We start from the raw sequence: 23,663 nt of genomic DNA, 5'->3' as shown, positions 1-23,663 counted from the left end.
AAAAGATAAATAGAGGAGGGAGACAAAGGTCTTCCAGCACGGACAAGGTCTCCGCTCCGTGTCTCCCAGTGCTGGTGCTTACCAAACATAGCCAGGGCCCCTGTGAACCCTCAGCCCAGCAGAGTAGTAAGATGAGCTCCCTCTTCATTTGGCCTCGCTAAAAATAGCGGAGGGTAAAAAAAGGCAGAGTCAGGACCCTGCTGGACCAGTAGTCAATGGGCTGAGAGGAGCGACTGAACTCCAAATACTGCTCAGCAGCCTCCAGCTGACAGGCTATTTTTTGCCATGGTTGACTAAATATGGTCAGGGAGGGAAGAGCACGAGCAGGGGCCGCTCGCCCGGCGGTGCATGTTTCAGATGCTTCGCTGGGTATATAAGCACTGGAAAGGTGGACCCACTTCCTGACCAGCGCTTGCCCCCCTCGGTCTCTCCCCCCCCTGGGTGCGTGTGTGCGTACCCCTCCCGGTGGCTGACCCCAAGCCAGGGCTGACCCTTGGGAAGGAGGGGATCTAGAGAGGGGACAGCCCCATTCCGCAGCCAGGTGTGCTGCAATCCGGGCGGGTTGGGTCCCTTCTCCTTAACCCCCGCCTCGCCCGCCGCCGCCGGCGCTCCCCGGAGCCCCGCTCCCCCCGCTCAGCCTCCGCTGCTCAGCCTCCGCTGTACCGCGCTGCCTGCCGCCTTCCTCCCCCCACCGCCCAGCCGCGATGCAGCAGCGGGGATGGAGTTGTAGTGGTGCTGGGCGGAGGGGGTGAGGTAAGGGTGGGGGGGGGGAGGTTTGCCTGATGATTTTTTTTTTTTTTAATTTTTTTTTTTTTTTCCTCCAAGTGAGGACTAATACCATCACTGGGCCTGCTCTCTTTTTCCCTTCCTGCATTAGAGATTGGCTATAAGGAGAAGGCTGACGGCTGCAGCATGAAGCGCATTATTACCTTGTGATTCCATGACCCTCCTCTATGCATCCCTAACTCTCGAAAGCTGATTCAGCTTTCAGCTAGTGCTCTGGTGAGTCCTCTGCTGCAACAGAAGCTCCTAACTGGTATGTCTCTTTTTTTCCTTCCCCTCTTCTGCTCCCTTTCTTCCCTCTAACTGCACCAGCTCAGCTCGTTTTTAAACACTTTTCTGACCGATGCAGGACTGAGTGCCCATCCAACTTACCCGGGGACTCAAATGTCTGCTTTTGCATCCGGCAAATGTGTGTGTGCTGCGTGTGTGTGTGTCTGTGTGGGGATGTGCCGGCTGCCTCTAATCCATGGATGAGTTGGGAGACCTTCCCCCCACCTTTATTCTTTTTTCTTGTTGTTGTTGTTGTTGTTCTGCTGTGGCATAATGTGCATTTAAAGGGGGAAAAAAAAAAAAAGAAAAAAAAAAGCAACAAACTGCAGAGCAAGCAGTGCACTATAATAATCTGAACTGAAATGTTAGAACTTTGACATGCAGCCGTTCTGCAAGGTTAAACTGGCCTTTAAATGCCTAATTCAGAGCCAGGCTGGCTAATGACACCTAGGGGGATTGGGGCTTCATTTATTTATTTGCACCAAACTAGTGGCTCTGAGCTAATACCAGACAGAGCAAAAGGGTGAAATGTGGTTAAACTTAGCCTAACTTGCAGTGATCTCAGTGCTGCGGTGATTAACTGTTCCAGTGCCGAAAACTGAGCGTTAATTGTGGACGCATGGCTTGTGGGCAATCAGAAAGGAGATGCAAGAAGAAGTTAGGTTTTCCCTGCAAGGGGTTTGAATTCAGGTTACACTTCATCCATCAATCGGCTGTTATTGCTTTTGCAGCTGAGAGTTAGCTGTGGTCATTATGTTTTATATGATAGTGGTGATACCTGATCACATAAATGTATATGCATTGGTATTGTGCGAGGGGTACTGTGTTATATACGTGCATGCACACAAATTGGGCTGTATTTTATAGCATGCATATGTATATTTTACATGGCTTTATACAGAGATATTAAATGCTATATATAAACAGGTGTAGCACATGATCCTAATACAATGCACCTTCAGTCTGTGCTTGGAGTATGGCATTTGCATATGTCTGTGCTGGAGAGAGTGTGCACTCAGCAGCCGTGTGTAATTGTGGAGGCAGAGCCCTGTGATCTGGCTGGCAGTTTAATTGCTGGTTCCCTGGCGCGGGTGGCCATGCTGCCACCCCAAAGGACTAAGCCTGGTCCATTCACTGCAGCTCAGTCCTGCTGGGTTCCCTTGGCCATGCCCAGCCCCAAACCAGGCTGCTTCCAGGTGCCCAAAGTTTTGCGCTGCAAAGCTGCAGCCTGACTTTGCCACTGGGACTCGAGGAGCTCCCCCAGAATGGGACAGAGGGCGCAGTTGTACAGCATCATGCTTCCATCCTTCACACCCCCTCCATCCCTCCATCTCCGTCCTTCCCTTTTATTTGCTCCTTGCACTCTGCACTATCCGCATTCCCATGCATTTTTTCCCCCCAGAGCAACCACAGTTTTACTGTGCAGCTTTTTCTGCTCTGAGTGAGCCGAAGTGGGTGGAGGATGCTGGGCGATGCTCACCCTCCAACATTACTCCTGGTGCTCACAGCAGGATGTGGACCACAAAGTGCCTCTGGCATCACCATTAAATCACTGCCACGCCGCATGTCTGCTCCTCCACCAGCAGGGCCAACCCTACAATCACAGGCAGATTGAAACCTAGATCCACCACCTTTCTGGGAGCAACCAACAGATAAACCTGGCTGCCGCTGTTGTTCCATTGTCTCCAACATTTGTAAGGATTTTATGTGACATCTTTTAGCTCCCTGTAGTGGCTGGCATCCCGTTCTCCTGCTCATCCGCAGAAGTTTGGGACAGTTCAAGACAGTCCATGGAAGGGGGATTTCAGGAAAGCAAATTGGGAATGAGTTGAAATGTGCAATGGTCCAAGATGTCAAGCAGCAGTCCTGTTCTGTTGCATGGCCTGTTGGTGTTTATCTAAGGGGAATTCAACATGGCCAAGTGCCTTGGCCATGTGAAACCCAACTGAACTCAGTTCTTTGTGGGCTTTTGAGGAATTCTTTTTAGAATCTGAGCACCAAGACGTTTCCTCGCGCTCCTCACCTCTCCCTTCACTTTAATTTCACTGCAGTCACGCAGTACCATGGTGCCACAGCTCGATCTCTCTTGCCCTCACTCCAAACCGACAGTGGAAATTTACCTCAAAATGAGACAGATAATGGCATTTAGTGGGGCTAGAAGCCCTGTGGCAGTGAGGAAGGGCACAGTGCCGAGCCATCATGGGGCTCGCGCCCATGCTGCTGCATGGTGCATGGCACTGAGGGGCTGGGGTGAGCCCATGGGTTTGCACCCGGGCTCTGCAGGGCTTTGCAGCCTGATGGTGTGGAAGTCAATCAGCACAGGGAAATATTTACTCCCACTCTCTCAGCGATATTTCACAAAGCAGCGGGGGAAAAAAAAAAAAAAAAAGGAAAACACATCGATACAATTAAGTATTCCAAAGTGCTTACTTTGCCACTTGCTAAGTTTACTTAAACCCTCTTTAAAGGCTTCATTAGAAACTGGTGAGAAACGGCCAAATTCATTAGCGTCGAGGCAGGCGTTGTGCATTTCGCCTGCAAATTGCAATCGAGCGGCGGCGGGGCGAGGGGCGCAGGTGAGCGCGCACCCGCTGTGCTGAGCGAGCGGCAGCGCCCGCCGTGACCTCCGGAATGCCGCCCTGCATTCAACCCAGCCACATTGTTCCAGAGCTTTAAAGCTCAGCGTGGCGGCTGGCGGAGGGCAGAGGCAGCGGGAACCGATGGCTGCGTGTGGGGATGAGCCCCACGGGGAGAACTCCGAAAGACTTTTTTGGCCTAAGCTACCGGCACAGGGCTGGGGCTGCTTTTTAGTTTGCATCGCTGCAGGTGTCTATCCCAGGTGTGGGGCTCCGCTGGATGACTTGTGGAAAGCAAATTGTTTTTTATATATGTATTTTTAAATACCCTGAACTCCCTTGCCCTCCTCCCAAGGTATATTGGGGATTGTTTGCTGCAAGGTAGTGTCACACTCACGGTGACCAGCAGAGGAAAAACCACTGGATTCTCTAGGTAAGATGCTTTCTTCTTCCTACGCCTTAATCTCTACTGAGTGCTGGAAGTGATGGCATGTCTGTAGCTGGTGAGTTCTCTTGCTCTGCCAGATGGAGCACTTCTTGCTGGTGTTGCTTTGTAAATCAGTGCTATGCTGGATTTTGGCTTTCTAAAAGCAAATTGGCTTCTTGTTTCTAAATTGCAGGATGGAGGCAATTGGGAATTGATATCTACTTAACCTCTACCCACATGGCTTTGTCTAAACCTGTATACACATATATATGCGCATATTTGTCTTTATATATATTTACAAAGAAATCAAATTCCTTCTACTAAAGCCTTTTTAATCACTGAAAGTTTACAATTTCAGTGAAAGCATCCTCTTTGTAGGTGGGCTAGGAGTGTGGCTTTTCCTCTGTGCCATTCCATGACAAAATGCTGCAGGCGCTCTGGGCATTGCCCTCTACTTCTTCCCAGCCTTAAACCCCAGCAACCTGCAGGGGCAGAGCCGGGATGACCAGCAAGGGGAGTGAGGGTGTGTGTGTGTGTGTGTGTTTTGCACATGTGCTGCCTCAAACTGTGCTGTAACTCACTCCTGGGAAGTAAATGGCACGCCAGCCCTATTTCCTCCCGTGTGCATATAAATGCGCATATTGAACCTACCTGCTTGAGAGACATACTTCTTTATATGCCCATATGAACCTGGCAATCTATGGAATGTAAAGAAGTATGTATTTCAGGTGGGAACTCTTCTCGGAGGAGCAGTGTGTGACCCCGTGTGAAGGGGGGAGAAAGACAGACAGATTTTTGTCTTTTTTTTTTTTTGAGATGCCTGACATGGCAGACTGGCTGGGGAGTCAATTGATGATCTTGTTCCAGTGCGTGTATTGTTCTGTCACTTTGCCTGTGTCAGCAGGTGGAAATGCTCATCAGGACATTAAATATTCAATATGCTGACTGCGGCATGGGCTTTGAAAGGCGATGCCAGGGGAAAGCTGGCTGTCCACTCCTGGTTTTCAGCAGGGATGCAGACCAGTCCCTCCAGATTGCTGCTTCCCCCTTGGCCTTTTTTCCTGAAAATGAGGCTGGTCCTTAATCCTAGGGAAAAGGAAAGGAGTTGGAGGCAGGGAGAAGAAGGGAAGGAGTTGTGACTTGGAGGTGCAGTGTTTTGGCTTCATGTGAATATGCAAAGGGCTTTGGGGATGTTTCCTGTGTTAAAACTTTTTGTGCTTAATGCTGGGGAGGAAGCGATGTTCACTGTGTGTGTGCCGGCCTTTGGACACAGCCATTGGGCGCCCAGGTCACAGCTAGAGGCAGCAAGCATCCCTAGTGTGTGCTGGTTATTAGGGGGAAATAAGAAAATTAGCTCCTTGAATTTGAGAAGCTTTCCTGGCACTTTGGTTTTCCTTTATAACATTTCTCATTGTAAAACACCTGGTTATTCTCCCAGCATCCCACAAGAATGAGATGTGGTGATACAGATGGGTTTAACGATCCATGTGAACAAGCAGAACTTTCTGCCTGGGGAGGGCGGTGAAGCTTTCAGCCCCCATTTTCCTCAACCTTACAAAATGCACATATCTAGGCAGATAGATGCCTGCCATTTGGCACCTCATTTCTCCATCCCACCTACCGACTCCTAAACTTATCCCCATCACCCCGCCGTGCAGCCAAGGGCACAGCAATGTTCTGCTCTGAACAAATTCCCCGTGGTTTCAGCACATCTGTGCTCTGGAGGCCTTTGCTGAGCCTCAGTTTGGTGTGATTCATGGCAAGCTCTGCTGCCACTTGTTACACGTACACCAAGCACTTGAGCACTTGGAGAGCAGGCACTTCTCAATTGCAGTTTAGGAAAGGTGCGCTGGGCTCTTAAGGAGATTTCCTATGCATAGTATTCCATAGGTTTTATATATCTTTCTTTTCTTTAAAAATAAAATTAGAAAAAAAAGAATGATACAAGTGGTTGGCGCACATGGAGTACTCAACCTCTGCCTGGGAGAGGAGGGTCCTCTGCTTTGCCAGGTGCTTTGGGAAGAGGCATTGTCCCCTGGACAAGGATGGATCCCAGCCACTGATGGTGTTCTGCCCCGATTTGGGGCCACAATTAAATACAAAGAGTAGGGCGCCAGAAAACAGAGACCGAGCAGTAGAGCTCCCAAATGGGGCTGCAGTTTCTCTCGCTTGTACATCACTGCTGGGAGCTTGAGTTGCTGGGTGAAAAATGAGGATGATTCTCACCATTCTGGCCACAATAATAATTTCCCTCCTTTCCCAAATGCCCTTTTTTACTACCTCTTCTCCCTTCCCTTTTCCTCTCTGCTTTCCTCCCTATCCTTTCCTTGTCTTCCGCTTACTTGCGTGCTTCTCGTTTTCTCTTCTAGGTTGCTTTCTTGCTTTCAACTTCGCTCTTATGTTTTTCTGTTTTTCTTTTCTATTTCTTTTTTCCTCTTTTCTTTCATTTTCTCATTGTCTCGCTCTTTCTTTTTCTTGTTCTCTTCCTTTTCTCTGCATTCTCAGTGTGGGTGTTACTGAGCCTTCCACACCACTATGCAGATCTCTAGCGAAGGTGCCCACGGTCTGATTTACAGCAGATACCTGCATCCGTAATGCAATTTTTATCTCCTTCCCCCCCTCTCTGAATTAATATGCTTGTTAATCACACAGAATTGCTAACTTTAGGAAGTCACTAAGTGCTCAGATTTATTTTTACGTAAATATTTTCAAAACTGTAAGTCAGCTCTGTCTCACCATGCGGGAACCACGTGGTGGGAGGTGTGCGGGTGCAGGACACGTCCTGAGACCCTCCCCAGTCTCTGGTGCAGTGGGGCAATGCCAAAAATTAAATAGGAATGCTGTGTATAGATCCCAAAACCATGGCAGGCCTTTAGCCATTAGCGTCGCCCACCAGTTTGCGCCATTCTTACTCTTTGCTTCAGCTCCTTCTCGCTTTTCCTCTTTTTTGGATTAAAACTGCGACCGTTCCTCCACACTAAGTCCTCTCTGTTTCTCAGCTCGAAGTGAGCCTCTTCTCCTTCGCTCTCCTTAGAGCGGAGCCGCAGGTTCTGTGCTGAAGCGAGGCGCAATACTTGGCTGCGCCCATCCGTCCAGCAAAGCGCGCACCAAACGGTCCCACCGGCAAAAACGGGAGCTCTGAGGACTGTAAAAGCCATAAATCCAGTGGACCAAATTAGTTACATTTTCCTATTCTATGCCTCACAAAACCCAGCCGTTCTTGAGATGAATTTTCCGCATATGAACGGAACTACGGTCAGGTACAGAACGGGAATTTTGCGCGCGCGCATGGGAGCACAGGGATGAATTTGTGCCGTGAGTTTTTCCCCTGGATTTTTTACTTTCATGCGTTTATGTTGATGGGCTATTATTACTTTTGTTGCTATTATTTAATACAGGAAGACAGGTGGTCCAATAAATCCCAGTACTCTTTTTTTTTTTTTTTTGGTAAAAAATAAAAATAAAAAGGGGGGGCTATATTTGCAATTCAAGTTTAATAGTGCATTCATCAAGAGCAATAAAGCATTCATTTTATTGCACGAGTATTTCAAGGGATGTGCTGGCCCTGGTGAAAGCATTAGTAAAGGGGTGCATCAGCAATCTCATTTAAAACTGTCGACCCAATGTGAAAAATGTTGCGTTGAAGAATAAACTGCTATTAAGCATGATTAGATTGACCTGCAGGACAGATATTTTAGCTGCTGCAGCACAAGTCGATCAAAGTGAGCATCGCTTAGATTGCAAATTTTTTTTTTTTTAATGCTCTAAATTAAAAATGAAAGAGCCTCAGAATATTTAGGGCCAGAGAGTGACTTTGGGGGTGAGATTTGTGTGTTTGATTTGAGGAGGTTTGGGGAGGTGGAGAAAGGGGGAAAAACATATTAATTGCTGCCCCTTTAGCATACATTGAAAGTATGTTACTCGGATCAACCAATCAAAAAAGAAATTGTGCTGACTCAGCATTCGGGCTAGCCTGCACGTCCGATTGCAGAAGAGATCAGCACTGCACTGCAGTATCTTTCCCTGCCTTTGACACCAGCCTAGCTGGGCAGGGCTTCCCTTGTGCTTCTCAGGACTGGGTTAGGCCAAGAACAAGAGCGGGCTCTGAAGAAATGAGGAGAGAGTCAAGGTTTCAGGTGCCTTGAGCTGCTCTGAGGCTTTTTAGTCTGTAAGCAAGAGCTTCCATGCTAGGTTTGCCCTGCCAGATGCGAGCGGCATGTATTGCTTGGGAATATATCTATTTTTAAAGAGTTTCACCACATCTTGCACTTCACAGTGGCTGTGGGCGAGGGGGTGGTGTGTTCCTTGCAAGAGAAATATCCTCACTCCGGAGCTCACATCCCTCCCCTGAAAGCCATGCGCTGATTTCAGCTATTCCCTCCCAGTGAAGATGCTCAGTTTAGCGCTTTCTGCTGAAGTTGCTCTTGACCCGAAGCCATCATGCAGCAAGATGCTTCCCTGTTGGGATGCAGGGTCATGGCGAGTGCAGCTCATTGCACCGCCTGCTTGCTGGGCTGCAGGCAGACATGCTGCTCCCCCGCCTTTCTTTCCCCCAGAGAGAGGGGGGCTGCTCATGTAGAGATGCTGAAGCCATTGCAGGCATGAGACTGGAGAATATCTTGGTGCAATTACCCAAGGACAAGCTCATTCTGAGTGCCTAGTGGCCAAAATGCACAGTCTTGTGCAGCCTGTTCAACAGGTAGAGCTCCAAGCTGGCTGCCTCCTCTGACACCCTGTAATGCTCCAAAGGAGGTTCTGCTCGTACGGTGTAAGCCGTGTCAGCATGCACCCTTGATTTGAGCTTGCATTTCTTGCATAGATGTCTGTATGAAGGAACAGAGGCCAATAGCTACGTGCACAGGTGGAAGGTTGTTAGAGGACAGACACACTTTGAATAAGAGGCAAGTTTATAGTGAAGCTCTTAGCAGTTGGAGCAGTTACTGGTGGTGTTCAGGATGCTTTGATGGAAGCGGGGTGTCTGACACCTCAGACAGATGCAGCTTTTCCTTTTTTTCCCCTATTTTTCTTTCCTCTTTTCTCGAAGCACAGCACTCTGTTTGTAGGTGCCTCGCCATGCCCAGATATGGCCTGTGCTGGGAAGGGAGCTGCTAGCTAAAAAAGCCACAAGCAGCCCAGTGGGGCCGGCAGCAGCTGGTATAAATAGTGCTCATTCTCAGCTGCCCCTCTGCTGGGCCGGATTAGGTGGCATCTGGGCAGCCAGGGGCTCGTGACCACCAGCCGCAGAAGTCCCCAAGCAGCTGTGAGGACAGGAGCTGTCCCTGCAAAGCCCTTACATAGGCACGTCGACCCTGGCATTTGGGGAGTCGGGTAAAGCTACCAGAGCAGGAATCCAGTGACCTAAGAATGATCAGAAATAAAGTTCACTGCGGCACCCAGGCAGAGCTTCCAATCTGGGATGTGGCCCAAGGTTGGAGGCAGAATTTGGCCTTCTGCTTTTTACCCTGTGGCATGCATGTGAAATCTGCAGGGACGGTGAAGGGGAGGCAAAGTGTTGCTCAGAGCGGCTGAGATGCAGTTGCGTTCCTCTCTGGGACACAATGAGTTAATTTACTGTGAGGTGAGGTTATTGGAATCTGATTTAATACTTGTGTTTACTTCAGGTCAACAAATTAAAAAAAAAAAAAAGAAAGAAAACAATACCACAACAAAGCTTAATAATTTAAGGCACTGGCTTGATGGAGGCTAATAGAAAATAATGCATCTCATGCAGAGATTTCCATCCCAAGCTTGCGGAGCATGCAGTATGTGCTCCTCCTGCCATGCCTGCAGTCAGTGCCATGGGAAGGGGCAGTGTGGTGCCTGAAGGCAGCTCATGATGTATGGAAGTGAAAAAATTGAGCAGTGAATGGGATTGGTTTGATTGAGTGGAGATAAACATGCAGGCAATAGCTGAAATGCGATGTGTACAGTGGGGGGGTGTGGGATAAAAAGCTGTTGGCACCACAGGTCAGATTGGAGGGTCTGCTGATGGGCAAGGGATGCATGGGTTGACACAGGTGATGCTCAACGCATGATTGTTGCAGAGTGTGTTGGGGTTGGTCCCAAAGTGACCACAGGCTGGGTAGGGGATGCCTGGAGCCTTCGGGTGCACCGGGAGATGCAGAACTACTCACAGGGTGAGATGGCAATTCTTTAGTGGGGAATGGCTTCGCCGCTAAATCAATGCAGGGGCTTTGTCCCCTCCCTTCCTTGCCGTGTCAGGACTCTGATCCACACCAGGTTGTATTCTTTAATTTAAGCTGTGTCCTAATGCCTTGTCTCAGAGATAATAAGACGCACACACATACGTACCCGCTAAAATCCATTGTGCCATTTTTGCAAAGAACAGCAGAAGCTGCCCGTGTGCCTTCCCCTCTCTGTCCTCCACGCTCATTTGGCCTATTTGAAGTGGAATTTATTCCTGGGAAGGTCCCCATCAATTTGCCTTGCTCTTTTGTTGACAAGTTTATTAAAAACCTGGGCAACTCCATATTAAACTTTTATCAGTGTCGAGGAAGAATACGTCCTTAGAGCGGCCACAAAAGTTATGGATTGGATCTGAACATTTCTTGTTCCACTGTCCAGCTGAGTCAGCTTAACAAATAAAAGCTGCCACCTCCATTTTTTTCCCTTCCTCAAGAGACAGTTCCCTTTCCAGTGTAAGTAACAGCAGCAATAACAAAAGGAGGTTTCAGGGGCGGGCAGACAGGAGCTTTTCTTTGCACCCATCTGTCCTTACTGCTGATCAGAATTATATTAACAGGAAACGTGAATAAAATAAGAGCCCTGCGGGTAGTTATAGTTTCTTATCTCTGAGCTAATTGTTTGTGTAAAGTAATCGACACTTTATAGATAAATATATGAAAAAAATGCCCCCCAAAGTTAATACTGGTTGTACCGAGAGCGACGTGAGTAGTTTCACATTTCCATACCCTGCAAGGGCACGGAGGGTTGGCAGTGCGGCCGCCGGCGATGCTCGGTTGGGGATGTGCAGAACCGTCGCTCCTTTTCCTTTGGTTGTAAGATTAAACGGAGAGGAGGCCAACGTGTTGCAGGAGAGATGTTAAAAATAAAGCGCTCGCATCGCATAACCTAGTTCCTGTTTTGCCTTGCAACGGAGTTTTTATGAGTTGAAAGAAACCTGCAAAACAATTGGTGAGACGGGTTTTGAGCTGCCACAACAGAGACAGGCAGGGAATAAGCGAACCGAGCGGTGGTTCTTAACCTCTGCCAGATAAATAAATAAATATCTGTCCCCAAACAACATATTTCTTGGCCTGTCACCGTGTCCAAGGATTTTTTAGTTCTTAAACAGGTTTGCTGGCATAATTTGTCAAGTACAACAGGGAGGTTTCCGTGTGACAGAGGATCATTTTTCACCACGCACGGTGGGGCACGGAAGCCGTCCTGCAGGCTCAGAGCAGCTCCATAATTAGATAACGGTTAACATACGTGTATTAGAGGGATCATCCTTCATGCCATGGGGTACAGCAGAGCCTACCACTGCCAATACCATGCTGTGCTGAAAGCAGGCAAGGAGTGGGCCGGACAAATGCATCTTACTCCAGGAGTTTATCTGCATCACCATTTGCTCCAATTATAACTAATTGGACACATATTGCATTTTCATAGCATCTAATTTTCTATTGATTTGAACGGGACTGATGGTGTTTTGTACTGTTAAGTGGTATCTCGTACCCGTTGTTGTTTAAAAATGCTGAGTACACTCCCCTGTATGGAATTATGCAGTCAGCAGATGTTTTAAAACCTCTTTAATTGTTCGGTCCATAAAATGCACAAAGTGTATTAGGGAACAGCTTTGTTCTCTTTGAGTATGTGAATTTAAAAATCCAAACTCCAAACTATTTCTGCCGCTGGTTCCAGGAGCTGCAGCTCTCAGCAGGCAGCCCAGTCCCAGGGTTGGACTCCCTGCTGCAATGGATGCTCCGCAGTTCTTAGGATGTGTATGAAGCAGGACCTTCAACTTCAGGGTGAAATTTGGATTAAGACAGAGATGTTCATATTGAGAGCTAAGATTATGATAAGGTCACTTGTGGTCTCCTGTACAGCTAAGGAATAAGCCAGTAATTGGTAGGGTTTGGGGTTATGTTCTCTGTTATAGATCTTGCTCTCTGTCTCGACATTACATCCAAATAAAACCAGACTATCAGATTAGCCATTGCATTTCAGCAACTACTCAGTGAAGCAGGATGAAAGCAATAGTCCTCTGTTCAACATCATTTAAAGTAGAAAAGATTTAAATGAGATATTTAGTGTAGGAGCAGAGAGGCAGCCGGGAAAAAGCCTTCCTAGCATTGATCATTGCAAGCATGGTGGAGATTTGAATGCTTTGGATAGTGGCATATAAGGAAGAAGTTTTTTATGCTGAGGGTGGTGAAGCTTTGGCACCGTTCTCCCAGAGGTGGTGATGCCCCATCACTGGGGACACCCAAGGTCAGGCTGGAGGGGTTCTGAGCTGTGATATGGAGCTGTGATGTCCCTGCTCATTGCAGGGGGTTGGACCACATGGGCTTTAAGGGTCTCTTCCAACTCAAGCCATTCTATGATCCTATGATTAAAGGTAGATAGGGCAGGCAATAGGAGGTGGGAATTGTTGTGCCTGGGGTGCCCGTTGCCTTCACCAGCCATTAGCAGGAACCGCATCGTGTTGGTGGGAGACAGGTGGGATCATGGAGGTGTATAAACTAAATAGACACTTTATTAAGTTCAGGTAATAGTTTTGAAAGACTGAGTGGCTACTGCACTGTCAGCAGCTCCTTTAGTGCCCATAGGAGCTGAGTGCTTTTTAATTAAGTCAAATAAAATTCAAGCGGAAGACTTCCCAGCCTTGGCTGAAGCATATTTTTTGGGTTGAACACCTATAATTTTAGAAATGTTAATAAAACACAGTCCACTTTTTCCCCTGTAATAATATAAATTAAATTAATATTTTATGTCTGTAAGAAAAAAGGATAAAAGCAGCGAGGTTGTATTTTCTGGCTTACAAATGGCACATTGTGCAGAATACTGCAACTGTGGCATTGATTTAAACATGCTTGCAAAGACACCATGCAATAAAGTTGAATCATCTGCAGTACAAGTATGGCTGTTTGGGGGAAAAATAGCCAAATGAGAGAGCAGACATTTTCCTGTATTATCAAAAGCCACTTCATTTTGGGAAAAATTCCTCAGATTTAGTGACATTTGGATGGAAATCAAATAACACATTAACTTGAGGAAAGGGAAAAAAACCTTCCAAAGCTAATTAAAAGGGAATGTGCACTTCATTAAGATAAAGCTGTAGGAAATCAATGTTCTGTATTGTTGTTTTTTCCTTTTGATTGGATTTTAGCATGATAAATTGTTAATGCATTTGATCTAAAAATGATTTGTTTATTCAGATGAAGAGCAACAGTACTTTGTCTCATTTGGCCTTTTAACTTATAATGATAATGATTTCAAGAGATGTTCATTTCTCAAAAGGGTATTGGACTGGAATAAGCAGGAGATTTCTGGACTCAGAAGGATGGGCCCTACGCAAGGGTTCCTTGTAGGCTAATTCTATTGCATGTTGAATCTTCTGCTTCATTAGGAATATCGACAAATGTTGATAAATTCTTTGGCTGTTCTGCGCTGTCTACATAAAATGTCTTTATTAGAATGCTGAAGCTAAAGCACAAAGGTCTTCACTGCCCCGGGTTCTCTTATGTTGCCCACTTTCGGCCCCACTTGCCATGACGGTGCTTTGATAACACAGGGATCTGGCTGCTCTCAGAACTGTAATCATGAACAGCAAAGCTGACATTTGAACCAAAAGCAAAACGGAGGGAGGCACTGCACAGCGATCGGCAGAGAGGGGAATGAGATGCGCTGTTTTATTTGGCTATTTTGCTGTGGATTTGCTTCAGAGATGTGTTCCTCTATCTCCCCAGTGCCATTCCACTATGTGACCGTTCCTGGCTGGGGCGGTGTCGGTCCCATGGACAGAGTCCTAAGGGCAGAGTGACCAGAAAGGACCTTCCCAGTGAAACCCAATTCCAAGCACTCCTAGGAGGAAACAACTGGATGAGGATGACCTTCAGACAGCAAACCTACATTTGGTGGTGCAGGATTGCTCAGTGCTTGAACCTGGGAGGGCAGTGGGAAGTGTAAGTGACACCAAAGCCTGACCTGGCTGGGTTTCAGCACAGCTCACACCTTTGAATACATCCAGCAAAGCCTCTGTAGCTCCTCTTGCTGCACTGCTGGCCAGGCCCAGTTGTGTGGGGCTGTGAGCCCTGTGTGCTGCAGCCCTGCAGCGGAGGTGTGGGGATGCTCTGCCTCAGTTCTGGGAAAGCCTCACCGCCAGAACCATCGTTAGTCGTGATTAATGGCATCTAGGAGAGAAAACCTAATTTTCTAAAAAAGGAAAACCTCACTCATAACTCACTGCAGAGAATTCAAACAAAACGTTATGGAATGTCAGTGCGTGCTGGCATTGATTTTGGATGTGCTGTGGGGCACCCCCTGAAGCAAAGCGAGGGGAGCAGAACAGCACTCAGCTCCAGCAGAAGATGTTGTTTTAACACCCTTGCTGCCAAAACCAATGGGATGGGGACAGAACAAGGGCACCTGAAGCACGCTGTGCTGATGTTCAGGCAGTTCAGTGCTCTCTCTCCTAAAATCTAAGTGCCCGTCAGGGTTGAGCTTGCAGTCTTAGTGCAGCATCGGTCACCTCTGGCACTTCCACCTCCTCCTGATCTCTGGTAAATAATTACTTCCCTCCCTCCTATAACTCACCAGAGGATGAGTTTAATACTTCTAGGTCCTCACTGACTAAGTTTCCATTTAGCTCCTTGGCTTGATTGTCTCTTGAAAAGGTACCTAGAGATAACTCAATTAAATTAATTGTAGAGCTTTTTAAAAAAGATGTTCTCTCTCTCTTTCGCTCTCTCTGCATTTATTTATAGGCAGCTTACAGTACTGAGGCTGGGCAGTTAAGTGATCTGCACTACTTACTGTTATAATACAAAGCCTAGATTTCTTGGGGAGCAGCGATGCTGGTCCACCTGCAGTATCTCTGCATGCAGTGCCTTACAGCACAGGTGCTTTTTTCTCGGTGTCATCCTGTGGTGTGTGCGGTGGGCTGTGAGGGAAAGGGGGAAAAAGTCACCTTTGCCTCATGATGCATATAAATTCTTTAAATAGGTTACACACATGGCGATGTGCAATATCTGCACGTGGCGCTGGGTTAAGAAGGAAAGGTCTGGCTTTATTGGCTCCTGCTGCTGCGATTAAAAATCTGATTTACTGAGTTATTGGGAGCAGTGAGTGCTCACGATGCGGGGCTCTTCAGGAGCTGCAGGCTGAGCCCTTGCAGATGGGCTGGGAGAATGAGGGACTGCTCTGCTTTGTCTTCCATTCTGCGCCCTCCCGATGGTGGTAAATACAATCCTTGCTTGTCTTCAGTGGATCAGAAAGCCATGGAAAGCACTGGTTTTAAAGGTAGATGAGAAAACTTGAGTCACCAAAATGCAGGGCACGGATGGGGATAGCAGACAATAGATCTGAAAGGAAGAAGACAGGAGGTGACAATTAAATGACCTGGATTAGGACAGTACTCAGTTGCACTGTGGTAGCAATGCAGCTTCAAAACAGAACCAAATACCGGGTTTAAAAACGCTACAGGCAGGCATTGAGTGCTACAGACTGTTCCACTGCTTTTAAAACTGCCTCTTTAATTCAGACTCGCTCTTCAGCCAGAGCTGCTAAGAAGCTTAAATAAATCCTGAATGCCTGAAAGTGAAGCCACGTGAACCCGCGCAACATCAGGCAGCAAGTTCGGAAGAGGTCCTGGCGACTGTGAAGGAAAAGACCCTGAGGAGTTCCCCTCTTTGCTTTGCAGAGTGTGAGGCCAAATGCTTTGCTAAAGCTGGTAAAATGGAACCAAATCAACTGTTCAATGGATTTGGTCCCCTTCAACCAGCTGTAGCTGTGCATTGATCTCTCAGACGCACCTCGGAGGTTGACCCGGACAGCAGAAGAAATGGACACGTGAGAGTGGCCAAGGAGGGATGCTGATGGCTGGCGTCTGCAGATCTGTCACCCGGGCTCTAAACTGGTGGGCTGAGCCCGAGCCTTTATGTGGCTGCCAGTCAATTCTGTGTAACGGAGACCACTCAAGATTGATAATCTCTATCGTCCTCCTGTATTGATCTCGGCTGTGATTCAGGTCTGTGTATTTCAAGTGCAAATGCTGTACGTTTTACATGTGATTGCTCACGCCGCCCCCCCGGGAGCCTCGTGCTTGTGTTTCATCTGCTGCAATGAAGAATAAACATTTTGATCTGAAGTTCCCTCCTTGTGTTTTGTTCCATGCGCTGAGCTGCTCCCATAATGGGAATTCTGAGGCTGTCAAGGCAGGGAATGGAGCGGGAGCACCTGCTGCTTCCCAGCTGCCCCAAACTGGCCAGCAATGTTGGGTGGTTTGAGAGATAATAGCTTTGTTCCAAATAAGGTCTCCATTTGATTGTGTTGGGCTTATGCTCCTAAAGACCTGTGAAGTGTCTGCTGGTCTCGCCCTTATAAGCACAAATATTATGCTAATGGACTTGAAGAAAATCATTGGTTTTCTCCATGTCATAATGATTGGTGGGAAAGGAAGTTGGGCATCATCTCTTCCTAACTACTGTGAATCTGTAGGACTATCACAAGCTATTGCTGCTGGTATAATGAGCCATTTGGATGCGCGAATCTGATATGAGATTGTCCATATCTTTACTTCTTAAGGATACCTGGCCCAGGATAACCCCTGGCATTAGAGGAGACAGAGATTTCTCTCTTTTCGTGTGTAGGAAACTGGGTCGACTGACTCCAGGTCCCCGGTCCCTCAGGTATGGATTAAAAGTTCTTACTAGTATCAGGAGTGTTCACATGCTTTAAGAGATGGATTTCAGGTTTAACATGCATCTAATTTTTATGTCATTAGGGGTTTTAAAGACAATGACATGAGGAGCGGTGGAACTGCAGGAGCATCCCTCCTCAGCTAAAAGGAAACCCATGCTTTCCTCTGTAGCTCATTTTTCTGCATCTTAACTGTGTCAAAGCATCTATTTCCTACTGAAATCCTAATAGTGCTGTAAGTTTGTTTGTTTTTCTTTTTTTTTCATGTGTTCCATTAAATCAGGCAAATACCTGGTATTTTTTCCTGAGAACAGGTTGGGGTTGAGGAGCACATGCAGGACTGAGGGCTCAGGTCTCCAGCTCTCCCCTTTGGGAAGCAGCGATCACTTCTCACACTGAGAAGAATGCTTGGATGTCAAAAGTTCCCTGAAAGTGAACAGCATACAGTGAGAATACCTTCCATGCTGAAATCCCCTCTTGCTGCAGCCTGGGCAGTGATGACAGATAAGTTTCTAGGGAGCTTCTGGGAAGATAAGTTATTTGTTCTGTTATTTTCTTTTTCTGTGGTTCATCAATCTCTTAGTGTAAATATGTCGGGGAGAAGCAGTCATATCAGAACTGATCAAGTATATTTGCTGTGTTTGTTCTGAAAAATGCAAAAGCTGGAAGAAGTGCATGAGCTATTGGAGAAGGATCTTCTCCTTCACACCATCCTGGAAATGTATGAAAGAAAGAATTATGTTTAATTTTTTTTTTTTCCACAAACGCAATATCTCTACAAATATCCACCAGTGCATCCAAAAGGGTTTTATCCTGGTCTAATAGATGCCCAAGCCCTTGCAACATGAAGTTGCAAATGTTTTAGCCTGTAAATAGAGGAAAGTGATGAGCTCCCATAAACCCCTGCAAGATCATGGAGTGGAGTGAAATCCATGCAAAGGAAGGATGCTCGTGGCTTTACAGCCACAGCACTTTGCAAAATAGCCGGTGCAGCTGCAAGCTGCAGGCACACAGTTTTACACACTGTTTTCCCTGCTAATTGTTTGCTTTGCAATCAACAGCGCTGGTTTCTGGGCATTATCCAATCCTACTCCCTAATTTTGCATCAAGTGAAAGCATCAGTGAAGACGGGAATGAGTGTGCATGCAGAATCACTGTGCAAATGCCACCCTAAAACTCTTGCTGCCAAACTCAAGATTCATAAGCAAGGAAAGATGGGGGTGAAAGCAGCAGGGAAAAGGAATCTCCAGCACAAACTGTCAGTTTGGGGTGTGGGTGATATTGGGACAGGTTGAGTAGAACCAGATGCTTCCAGCAGGCTGTGGCTTGGGTTTCCAAAATAGCATGCTCCCCACTCCTGCAGTCTGGGTTATTCTCCCTCACTCCCCAAGGCTGCCTCGGTTGTAAACAACACCTTTATTAAAATTCTTCCTTTGGAATGTTAATTAACTTACTAAAAAATGTCGAGTGGGGAAGCTGAAGGCATCACAACTGGAACAAAACCATGGAATGCAAATGAAAAGGTTTTCTCCTGAAGAAACATGGGTGGACAAAGGTTCACCTGCTGCAGCAACTCAGGGTGATTTCTGTTAATAGGTCTCCCAGGCTTTGGCTGTCGGCATCCACACAGATCTGTAGGCAATGCTGAAAGCATCTGTAGTCCCAAAAATCCTCCCAGAAGAGTTCTGGATATATGTGGGAGCATTGGTTCTCACTGTGTCCATACAACATGTTATGTGCGAGTACATGATATTTTGTCATCTGATGCAGTTGTTGTGCAATGATGCTGCACTACCCTGGCCACTCTACAAACTTGTGTGCCAAAACATCACCTTGGTCTTTTGGTGTGTTTTGGTACTAAATAGTAGGAAGCTTCCAGTTCTCTTGAAGCAAGAAGAGATATGTGGGGATTTTAAAGTCGGGCCGTGTATTTAGGAGCTTAGATATGGATCTCATCTTCAGACACCTATGTCTGGAAATTTCTGCAGATATGTTTACTGTCTAATTGTATCTTAATGAATGGGAAATTCAATCCACTTAACAAGAAATTTCTAGAACAATACAGGCTAGCATGGACTAAACAAAGAAATGTGGGGGCCAAGCCAAAGGCAGCTGTTAGACTTTGGGGGAACTTTCCAAGGACTGCTTGTATCTAGGGACAAACCTAAGACCAGGGCCAAAAAGTAATTGCAAATATTCCTCCCAGCAGTTTGTCTCTCAAACCTGTTCACTCTCAGATCCCTTCTGATGCTCTGCTTAGGAGCAAATGGAGCTTCCATTTCAACCAGGACATGGACCTACCCAGGGTCTGAAAACTGGATCCTCTCCAGTTGGTTTCTCTCATAAAGCACAGCCCTGAGTGGAAGTTTTGCCACTGACTGAGTGCCCCAGAATCAGGCCCTGGCTCAGGGACTGCCGTCCTTTAGCCAACCACCCTATAAGTCCATCAAGCCTAATTGTCCCTCATAGCTGCTAAGAGGCTGATCTGATGGCCCTCCAGACCCTGCTGGTTTCCTAGAAACCCTATTAGCTTCTCAAACAAAGCAATGCTGAGGACTCTGTCCTGCAAACCTTTTGTGCAAATATTAAATAGCAGTGGATAATTAGCTGGAATAATCTTTTTTTCTTGACCTCTTCTGTAATAAAGACCTTTGTCAGCAAATGCAAACGTTATTTTGAGCAGTAATTCATAACCTAAATCTGCTAAACACACCAGACTAAATACACCTGCACTCTAATATCCATAGTTTGTACAGGACTTTTTAAAGGGATAAAAACAGACACATTATCTGTCCCAAAGATCTGAAAGCATTCACCTGTCGAGTGAGGCAGAGAAGGTGGCAAAAGAGGTGGTGCAGAAGGGAAAAAGGAAAATAAAACAGTAAAAAAAAAGTGCACAAATTTACCCGCTAATTTAGATTACATTTCTTAGGGCTCTACGCGTGCTTTGTGGGTGTTCTGCAACCAAACTGCATGGTCCCATTAACACCAAGCTGGCTAACAAAAAATCAGGTTGGTTCTCTTCCCTAGACATCACCCCCATCCTTTCTTACCAGGAGAGAAAAATCAAATGGTTCCTTCAGCTTGCTGAACAGGACACAAGCTTTGGACTCTTCCAGCCTGGTTTGGTTTCTCCCTCAAGACAAGCAGAGGGGGCCAATGAACCTTGCCTCTTCCTCCCTGATCACCTATTTAGCAATATCCTCTCTGGAACTCCCCCCCAAAAAAGGGGCTAGAAATTGTCCTTCTCCTTTAGCATTAGACCCACTTTTACCTTTGATGGTCCACCAATGCATCTCTGGGTGCAGCAATCAGATTAGCTGGATTTTGCCCATGCAGTTATACTATGCAGGTCCTTTTCCTTTGTATTTTTTTTTCTTTTTTGTTCCTGAGAGGAGAAAAAAGAAAAGACAAGCAAACCAACGGGCAGATAATTGTTCTGTGCTGACAGTTTGTCAAGTGAAGGAAGTGCAATTTTAGTCAAAAGATCTACATTACAGCAGCACTTGAGCAGAAGTCTCTTCTTTTACTCCCAGATGGCATTGACATATAGCCTGGAGGGGCTATCAGGGTACAAAGCTAAAGATGGTTAAAGACATTAAAAACTGTACAATGTGAGCACCATCTACACTGGGACCATCACCTAGCAGGAAGATTCACCCTGATGTATTGGACAGAAGGCAAACTGAGCTGAAGATATTTTTGAGATACATGAAAATATATATATATATATATATATTCCTGCTCCTAACTGTGTCTTTTCTAGTGGGTCTTTATTGACTCTTTAAAAACTATGACCAATAAATGTAATGATCTGCCTTCCTCTTTCTTCCTGGGTGAATGATGGCTCCTGCAGGGTGTTTATCACTGAGCGTAATGGCTGGTTGATCTGTTCGTGTCCGACTCCACTTCCCAGCAAGCTATTGAACGCCTCCTCCTCGTCGCGGGGCCTCCAGCATTTCCCCCATCCTGCCAGAGCTTCTGTTAAGCCGTATAATAAATATTGCACTCAGAACAAGATTGTAAATCGTGCCGTAGGACAGATGGAATTTGCTTTTCTGCCTTTCTTGAGTTTTGTCTTGCCTAAGTTGCTGTAATGTACTTAAGCAGAGAATAGACTTAATGCTCTTGTGTTTTTTTTAATAAGATGCATGGCTCATTTATCCAGTGGGTGCAGCTGGAAGGGAAGAGAACTGCAAAGAGGGGACTACACCTGCTGGAAAATATTCTCTACTTTCCCCAAAAGTGATGAAAATGTCAATACTATTGACATAATCACTAATTAAAAATGACTGCCATAATCATGCATATGACAGCCGTAGGACATCAGTTTGGATTAAATATAAGCAGCAAGTTGTGCTGCACATGGTTTCTAAAAGCAGAAAGGTCTGGGTGATGTCATCTGCTGTACATCCAAGAGAGAGAAGAAGGATTCTGTTGTACATAGCTGCTCTTCTTTGCACAGCGCTGGTGCTTGAGTGGCCTGAGTTCTTTGCAACAACGAGAAAAAAACGAATCTGTTTTTACTTCCTTGTCCATGGTTACTTTGACTGAGGTTTAAGCAGTGCCCTCTGCTCTCTATGTAGTGTGGGTAGCCAGTGTGCACACAGCCATCCCAGCAGCTCAGTGCTCATGCATTGCTGCCATTGAGTTGTAGTGACAAACCAGGCTGGGTGTGCACAACCCTTCCTTTTTCTCTCGAAGAGTAAAATCCTTTTATTTAGAGGTTTTAACAGGTGAAATTACAACAAAAAATATCTTGTCAATGCCCCACGTGGATTATTTCCTTATGCATCCAAGCGGGTGAGAAAGAATTCCCACTTTAGTGCCTATCTGTTCTTGCATTTTGCTTATGATATAAATGCATGCCCTGGCATCTCATCTGCTCTAGGTCGTTGTCTTTAATTGGACAAGACCAAAAATAAACATTGTGACCTTCCACAAGTTCCTGGGGCTGCAGGGTGGGATGGAGCCTGTTGGTTCTTATTTGAGCAGAAATGTGAATCACCAGGAAAGCATAGGTGTCTTTTCATGGTGTGGAGCATGGACCACTGAGCCCTAAACCTCAAGAAGGACAGAAGGAAGGCCAACCCTTTGAGCAAGGAGAGTTGTAGTCTCAGACAGAAGCAGGACAGCATTCAACAACTGACACTTCTCAAATCCAATCAGCCTGACCCCAAAGCTACCATTGTAAAGGCTTACCATACGTGCCCATCTCCATTGTACAGTGGGGGGGGAGCTGTCAATAAAAACTTTGAAAAAGGAAGATTTTAAGAAACCAAGGAACGGAAAGAATGTGTTCGCTAAGAGTCGGGCAGAGCACTTCTATCCCAGTAGTGGTGGAAGAGCCAAAGGTTTCCCAGTGATACACTTTCTTCATTTGAAACCTTTGGTTCTTATATCAGCGTGCAATTTGGGAATTTTTTATGTGGCATGTTAGGAGGTCCTCAAGCATGAACTAATTGATTCATGAGTGGATGAATCCGATGCATCTTTTAAATGGAAAACCGACATCATTCTCCATCAGAGATCCGCTAATAAAGCACATTTACTTGGTTAATCCATTTTTTTTGTCCTGCGCTAAGTGCACTGTATAAGGTATAAAAATATCAAATCAATAGGCAAAGAGCATATAAAAACAAGTGAGCAGTGTGAGCCACCCTTGGGTGGGCTCCTTGCAGGACCTGAGTTGGACCCCACTCCCAATACTGCACGGAGCAGTGGGGCTGCAGCTCACAGCTGTCCCTGTGAGCCCCAGGGGACAGCGGGTGCAGAGCCACCTGCTTTGGGGCCTCGTGGCACCACACTGCTCCCTATTTTTAGCAGTAACTGGGTTAAAGGTGTTGGGCTTATCTCCTTCCCTCATTCGTTAGGATTATGATATTTATTGTAGCAGAAGGAGCCGAGAAGCAGGAATGCATATGGAAGACAAAGGCATCTTCCAGCTCAGCCTGCACAAATTCCCAATTTTTAATTTTTCCAGGGGAATACAGCAGTATTATTTCAGAGCAAATGCCTGCACAGCCCCGTCTCTGCAAACACCGCTCGATCACTGCAACTCTCTGGTGTGAGCTCATTTAACAAGCAGTTGCCTTGCAGGCTGTGGAGAATTGCCTCTTACCTAATAATTCTGCTAATTTGCTTAACTTTCCCAGATTGCAAATGGCCCTGCCCTGAACAAGCAGCTTTCTAAATGAACCCCCAGACAATTTCTTGACAAGAAGGGATTGGAGAGGTGCATGCTTGGGGAGCTGAAGCTCTCAGCCTTTTTATTTCTGACCTTTGGGCTAGCATTCAGATTTGCTTGTTGGGAAAACTGCATTCCAAGTGTATTTTCTTCAGGGATTTACAATACCCTTCTGCTTGTAATTATTCTCACCTGATGTCTTCCATAAATTAGTTAAAGATGCTTCTATTAGTGAGCTCCTATCCTGTTAATTATCGTGCTGCAGTTCCTTGCTGGTGGCCGCTCTGCAGCACTGGGGTTGTGTCCATGCAAAGCTCCCGGACGAGAAATCAGGAATGTAGTGTGGGTAATACAAATGTCTGAGCAATCTGGGAAAGAAATGAAAACTGCTGCAAAGGTAAATGTCAGACTATTTAAAGACAATGTTGACTATTGATTTTTCGGAGGAGACTACCTGTTCAAAGAATGGCAAGCATTCCTTCGGATCCAGATGAGGTAACTTAGGTGGAGGGGAAAGAGAGGGAGGCGAGGGAGTGGG

The 23,663-nt window shown here is 46.3% G+C and overlaps 1 long non-coding RNA gene across 6 annotated transcripts in view; it reads left to right on the top strand.

Annotated features, from left to right (window-relative positions):
* Nucleotides 1-413: 413 nt before the first annotated feature.
* LOC122187376 overlaps nucleotides 414-23,663 on the top strand; it is a 44,397-nt gene continuing 21,147 nt past the window's right edge. Inside the window, exons 1-2 of one of the 6 annotated variants that reach the window (XR_006181290.1) lie at nucleotides 414-441; nucleotides 878-1,036. This is a non-coding gene — a long non-coding RNA (uncharacterized LOC122187376). The other 5 variants (XR_006181289.1, XR_006181293.1, XR_006181292.1 and 2 more) reach the window with 5 other exon arrangements.

This window comes from Lagopus leucura, unplaced genomic scaffold, assembly GCF_019238085.1.
Source record: "Lagopus leucura isolate 7727_CA_CO unplaced genomic scaffold, USGS_WTPT01 Super-Scaffold_100045, whole genome shotgun sequence".
Lineage (NCBI taxonomy): Eukaryota > Metazoa > Chordata > Aves > Galliformes > Phasianidae > Lagopus > Lagopus leucura.
The sequence above is the reverse complement of the archived record's forward strand: the minus strand, read 5'-3'. Positions and strand labels throughout refer to the sequence as shown.